We start from the raw sequence: 7,042 nt of genomic DNA on the forward strand, positions 1-7,042 counted from the left end.
AGTTATAACTCTCCATCACAAAGAAGATAACCCCAGGGCGTCATTGCTGGCTGCCCCCAAACTGTGTGATACGCATATAAGATGCAGCCCCACGTGGTGAGAATGGAAGCTTTCAGAAGTGTGAGAATTGCTGATGAAAGAGAGTTGATGGCACTGGGGAAAGGATATACTTTCAAAGTAGGTAAAAGTGACCAGTGCAAATTATACCTTAGAGGATCTAGAGTTCAACAAGTGTCCTAACTAAACTGCAGTAAGGAGACAGAGAGGAGTTCTGGAGGCTAATTTTTTTTCACATATTCATTTATTACCTTTAAATTAATGTAAAAGTCAGAAAAAAACTATTTGGAAAAAATAACATTTCTATTATTTCTAGAGTCCAGAAAGTAAAAATTCAACATTCTTTCATTTAGAAGACATCTTTTCAGGCCTCATATGTGGTTGAGAATGCATTAGAATACAATTGTGTGATTCTTCTTCTAAATCATTCTTTCTATTGGGCACTAAAAAAATAGGAAACTTGCCGAAGGATGTATGATGCTATTATAGTGCATTGAATATGCTCTAATTTTAGCGTAACTTGTAGCTATTTTGACACCGAATACCATATCCATCATTGATATTTGCACAGAATCTAGGACAGCATTCAGCAACCTTTCTCCGTAAAGTGTTGTTGGGGAAGAGGGAGAATCCCCCTCCACCCTTTCCCTCAAGGTTCTTCTGGCTGGCCAAATAATTAAAAGACAGGTTAGCAGGAGAAAATAATACCAAGTTTAATAACATGTATACATGGGAGAAACCAGAGAAACTGAGTTTCTCAACACAATAGCAGAGATTCTCGTCTTAAATACCATCTTCAGCTAAAGACAAAGGAGGAAGTTGGGAGTGCGGACGGACACAGAAAGGAGACAGAAATTACAGTTATCAAAGGCATGTAGATTTAAGTTCTCTCCTTCCATACTGATAAGAGTTTCCACAGATAAGCCCGTCCCTCCTTCTTCCCAATACAGAGAGGGAGATACCTTTACAAATGGAGATTTCCCTTATAAATATAAATGTTTGTCTGGCAACTCTTTGCAGGGCCACCGCGAGAATGCAATCCGGGAGAGACAGAATTTTTGTTAAGATGGGCTTGTTGATGCCTTTCCTATTGTAACATCTATTTTACATTATATTACAGCCATCATATGGCAGTAACTCCTTCTTGAAACAGCTTTTCTATGTTAAATTCTTTAGGCAGTTTGGGGGAGGTCAAATGTCCATCAGAGAAAATAATCAAGGTAAAGAGACATATTTCAGGGTGGCTAATTTTGATCTCCCACAGGGTCATATAGTAAATATTTTAAGCTTTGTCGGCCCTATTGTCTCTGTTGCAATGGCAACTTTGCCCTGGCAGTGCCAAACCAGCCATGAACATTATATAAATTAATAGGCAAAGCTGTCGTGTTCCAATAAAACTTTATTTACAAAAACAGGCAGTGGGCCAGAATTGGCTGGGCCATACTTTATCAAACCGTAGTCTAAAACATTCTTTTAAAATTATAGTTACAAACTGAAGAGTGTTCTTAGGATGAAAAACACCTGTTTATCTGCATTATTTTTTCCTTTCTGCATTCCATCCAATCAGTTTATATTCTAGTCACAGGATACACTTGATGTCATCCTTTCATTGTCTGCATTTTCTTGCATTTGAAACATTGGTCCTCCCAGGAATTCCCGTCTTAACATATTCCTGCCTGCAAACATCATTCATACTTCAAAGACCAACTCTAAACTTGACTCTGTCTCCCCTCAGCTGGGTCACTCTTCCTCTTACTTCTTAAAACCACGCATGTTTAGATTATTTAAAACAGCCTCAGTTTCTTCTCTGACTATAATTGTTTATGAACATGCATTTATATAAGTGAACTCAATTCAGATTGTTTTCCCTTAAATTGACTAGCACAGTGCTTTGTATGAAATGTTCAATACACAGTTATTCAGTGGATAAATGCCTAAACAAGCACTTATACTTGGAAGAGAAAGGAAAAATATTTAAAGTAAATGTCATGAGATCAATCTGGCTAGAAAACTCGAAGTAAATCAGAAGTCATTTAGTCTTTATTTCCATACGAATTTAACAGTGTTGCCTCCCCTATTGGAAACTTCCAAACTTGGCTAAGAATCTTGGGCAGCTGATGCCATATGTTTGAGTAAGAAATGTTTATCATTTGTTCAAATTGACCCATCAGTTTTATTAAATCACTTAATTTCTCTAGGAACTCAAAATAAAATATGTAAATATATAAACAGCTTTTAAAACAAACACGGGTGATTGCTTTCTAATGACATCTAAGTTCCTAAATTGATATTTTATTAGCATTTCAATATTATCATAGATAGTTGTAATCTTCTCTGGGTATATGTAACCAGACCACAGAAAATTTCAAATTATCAAATAAATATTAGTTTACTCTCTCCAATGTCATATGTTTATTCACCAACAAATTAATCAGTTCTTGCTTCTTAAGGTCTTACTCAGTAACAGAGACTCAATTTTCAGAAAAATTAAATGAAAAAAGAAACACGAAAGTCAAGGACTTATAATCCTTCAATGGGAAAGGCTAATTCCCACATCCCACTTTCTTTCAGGAATTCTGTTGGTTATCTTTTCTTTCCTCCATGATTTTTTTTCTTTTCCTAAAAGTAATCCTAGTTCTTATAGCACGTTAGTATTAAGAAAAATTAACTGCATTTACACAAAGCTTTGTTTTTGCCAGTCATGCGAAAATGAGATCTTTTCTTTTTAAAGAATACTATTATTTATTTATTTGTATTTTTTTTGTGAGGAAGATCAGCCCTGAGCTAACATCTGTGCCAATCTTCCTCCAATTTATATGGGACGCCGCCACAGCATGGCCTGACAAGCAATGCGTCGGTGCGCGCCCGGGATCCGAACCCGGGCTGCCAGCAGCGGAGGGCGCGCGCACTTCACCACTAGCTACGGGGCCAGCCCCGAGATCTCCTTTTCTGTCTGGTGTGTTTTAAAGAAAAATGTTTGTTGTAGGAGGGAGCCAATGAGGATAGCAAACAAAGCAGAGTCCATTGGAGGCAGCAACTAAAGAGAATCAGACACAGCTCTTCATCCTGGGTCAAAAATCAGGTCTTAAAATACCAGAGAAGAGTACGGAATAATATTCAAAAGGCAGAATTTGAAACACAAGCCAAGATGTCTTGAGTTATTTATAAGGATCTTGAATCTACAAGTTCAACTCAGGTATAGTGGGATCTAGTTGTCAGCATTAAATGGGAATCTATGGATGCAAGTAATCAATCTAAATTGACCAAGTGGAAGCAGAAAAGAGGAATTTATTTCAAGGATACAGAGGCTGACTTCTAGTGTTCAACAATAGGACGGCAGTAGAATCTCAGTAAGGGATTGGAAATGAATGCTGAAAAGTTGGCAGGACTCTTCTGCTCTTGACTCTGCCTCTCTCTCTGTAATGCTTCCGATGTCTTTTCTAGAACATGTCTTTTCTTTGCTCTTCTTCTTATACTTAGCAGGTAAAAGAAAGATACACATCTTTCCTCAAGAAACTATACCAAACTGAATTAGAATTTCTTTATTCTAATTCCAAATATCCAAGAGTGATAATCTCATTTTTCCAGCTTGGGTCAGGTGTCAATACCAGGCTTAGTCATCTGTACCATCATGCCTGACAGGAGACCAGTCAAGGTAAGAAAATAGAGAATGTAAGGCATTGTAAGCTGGAATGAAACCCCCAAAATGTGTTTACTCTGAAGTCTCAGAGTTCAGATAAGCATGTGATTCAGTGTGAGGGACATTATCAAACAATGTGGATAAGAATGAAAACTTCTGGTTGAAAATTTGGCAATGGTAAACATAAGCATAAATAAATAATATTTTGACCAAGAAATTTTAAAAATTTAAAAAATTTTGAAACAAATGTATAAGCTTTGCATAAAATGTAGGTACAAAGATGTTAATCACACTTTACTTATAAGAGCAAAACACAGGAAGAGCTAAACAACTGGGCTTTTAAAAATTATAGTATATCCAGACAGTGCTGTTGGTTCAAAGGGTACTGAGAATTCAATATAATGTGGAGATTATCATTTTTTTCAGTAAGAAAAGTAAAATAAATTTGGAGAGTATTATATTCCATGACCCTAGTTTGAAAAAGGTCCATTTTATGTCTCTAAAGGTTTGATCTCCCAGATAAGATTTTATTTATTATCCCAGGAATGCCTATATACACACCAAAGCTTTCAAAACCACAAATTATATTGCTAATTTAGTCATTGATATGCAATTGTTTTAGGAAAAAGTATACATTTGTTTAAGTTATATACAAATTCTTTAGCCTTTGGGGAATTTATTCATTGCCATATAAATCAGTTAGAAAGGTCCAAAGTTTTCCTGGCCTACATCTCTTACTGTGAGTGTTCCAATAAAAATTTTGACTCTAAAATTTTGAAATCCAAATTCATTTTGAAGCTGAGGCTCTTTAGTAACCCTATGATCAAGAAAAATGCCTCCCAGAGGAGAAGAGATGAAAACGAAAGTCAGAGAATTCAACAATATATGTTTATTGGGGAGAGTGAGCAGGATCTTGAGGCAAAAGCAGGAGCCTATGCAAAGTTCCAGAGACGGGAAGAAAAAATATGTATTTTTTTAAATTGGCATTTAAACCCCAAGTACAAAAACACCATTAGTCTATACTGGTACAAATAAATAATTGAATAAATAAAAAGAGACTAATCTCTCATGCAGAAGAATTCCAAATAATTTATGGAAACGCTTTGCTTTTAAGGAGGTGAGGCCTAACTCTCCATTAAGTGCAGGCTGTGCATAGTGACCTCCTTCCAAAGAGCACAGTATGGAAAGAGAAGGAAAAAATAGACAACTTAGAGTGGAGAAACATGATAAATACTACCTCAAGCCAGGTGATCAATTTTAACATCAGCATTGATAAGTTTATATTAATAGTATGTACCGTTGATATGATGTGAAGACAATGGCACTCATTTCTGTGGTCTTTCTCCCCAAAACCCATAGCCCCCAACTAACCATGCGAAAAACATCAAAGAAACCCAAATTGAAGGAGAGTCTACAAAATACCTGACTCAAAACTGTCAAGGCAAGTCTGACAAACTGCCACAGCCAAGAGGAGTCTAAGTAGATAGGACTATTCATGTAACATGGCATCTTGGATGGGATCCTGGGAACAGAAAAAGGACATTAGGGAAAAACTGGGGAAATTTTAATAAAATATGGACTTCACTTGTTAATAGTGTACCAATACTGGGTCATTAATTGTGACAAATGTAGCATGTTAATGTAAGATATTAAAAATAGAGGAAACTGGGTATGGGCTATATGAGAATTCTCTGTACTATCTTCAGAAGAAATCTGTAAACCTAAAACTATTCTGAAAATTTTAAACAATGTTAGATTAAAAATGGCATTTAAGAAAAACTAAAAGAAGGAAACTGTGGGACTGGAGCATATTAAGAGAGAGAGACTGCAGCGTAAACTGAGAGACATTTATTCAAAAAAGATATATTGCATGCCTACCTTTGTGACCAGGTCTGGGCAGTGAGGACTGTGGTCCTTAGTCTCCTGGAGTGTAAACATTTCTAGCGTGAGAGTGGGACGAGAAGCCGTTAAGCCAACAAATGAAGAAAATAATCACACATTGTGATCATTCCTGTGAAGAAAATAGGCAAAACTCTTACACCTAAACATTACAGTGACCGAAATGCTATTCGGTTTTTAGTTCTTCACCCCACCTGAAGTGGCTCGTCCTTGGTCTCTAACCCAGCACTCACTGGTCGAGGCTGACAGTTTGGGATGTTTTCAACCAGGCAATGTTTGCAGATGCTATAGCTGTTTCATGATGTTGTAAATAAATTTCCAACTGTGGGTGTGTTTGCCTGTGTTTGTTTTAAATGGGATGGGGAGGGCTGGTACTCTGTAGCCTCATTTCAATTTGGAAAAATAAGCACAGAAAAGAAATTTTGAGAAACCTTGACATACTGCAAACATGAATGCTAATTTTTTCCTCTCTAGAGAAAAAAATGTGAGAAATGTGGGTTTTTCTCATTCTTATTACTTCTCTAACAAACTTTTAGGATATATTTTATTCTTCCACTCTTCCGCATGTATTTTAACAATATATATTTTGGGAACATAGCCACATATATTCTGAAAAAATTCACTTTTTTTTAGAAGGAATATTTTTCTTGTCGCTGAAGAGCACAAATTCTGGAGAACCATGGATCAAAAATGAGGGAGGAAAGGGAAGCTACCTAAACTGGCCAGATTGGGAAAATCAGCTATGGCTTTCAGTTCAGCATTAGACGTAACAACCACAAGACACTCATGTCTGTCTGTTTTTAAGTTATTTGAGTTTGTTGATCAAGATAAAAATAGGATTCACTTTTATTTGTTTTAAGCTTAGTTTGTTTTGTTTTTGGCACTTAGTTTGACATAATCAACTTTCTGCTCACCTGAAACTTTTGTGTTTTAATATTTAGTTTTACAGAATCAACAATATAAAGCAAATTTGCTTAGAGTAAGATATAATTTTTGAAAAGTTATTAGTGGACTGTTTTGTATGTTTTCCATGATCGTTCTCACATTTGATTTTGTGATACAGTTCTCTTTAAAATTCTCATGTTGAATAACCACAAATAAAGTGATCATTTGCTTTCAGGGAAATATCAATCCAAAAAATTATTGTGTAAATATGTGTTTTGATTTTAATCGATCTTAGGTTTCAAGTTTTGTTGTTGTTATTTCATTTGTTTTGCTGTATTTCTTTTTTGTTGTTGTTCTTTATTTTTTTATTGAGGTAACATTGGTTTTCAACATTATATAAATTTCAGGTGTACATCCTTATATTTCGATTTCTGTGAAGAATACTGTTTTGCTTTATTTCTTAAACTAATGAGGTCAAGGTAATACCAAGGAGATTGCTTGAAGGTTTTGAGTGTCATTATAACCTTTTGGACTTCATTGAGACCATGGAGCTTCTACAGA

General features: G+C 35.6%; 1 long non-coding RNA gene across 1 annotated transcript in view; it reads right to left on the reverse strand.

The window, feature by feature from the left end:
• LOC147912663 (uncharacterized) overlaps positions 1 to 5,704 on the reverse strand; it is a 44,377-nt gene extending 38,673 nt beyond the window's left edge. The window contains exons 1-2 of the long non-coding RNA XR_015549757.1: positions 5,576 to 5,704; positions 5,120 to 5,219 (exon numbers count right to left, since the gene is read on the reverse strand). This is a non-coding gene — a long non-coding RNA (uncharacterized LOC147912663). The remainder of the gene's footprint in view (positions 1 to 5,119; positions 5,220 to 5,575) is intronic.
• Positions 5,705 to 7,042: the final 1,338 nt, after the last annotated feature.

The sequence above is a fragment of the Ceratotherium simum genome, chromosome 34 (genome assembly GCF_057802395.1).
Source record: "Ceratotherium simum simum isolate JZ-2026a chromosome 34, ASM5780239v1, whole genome shotgun sequence".
Lineage (NCBI taxonomy): Eukaryota > Metazoa > Chordata > Mammalia > Perissodactyla > Rhinocerotidae > Ceratotherium > Ceratotherium simum.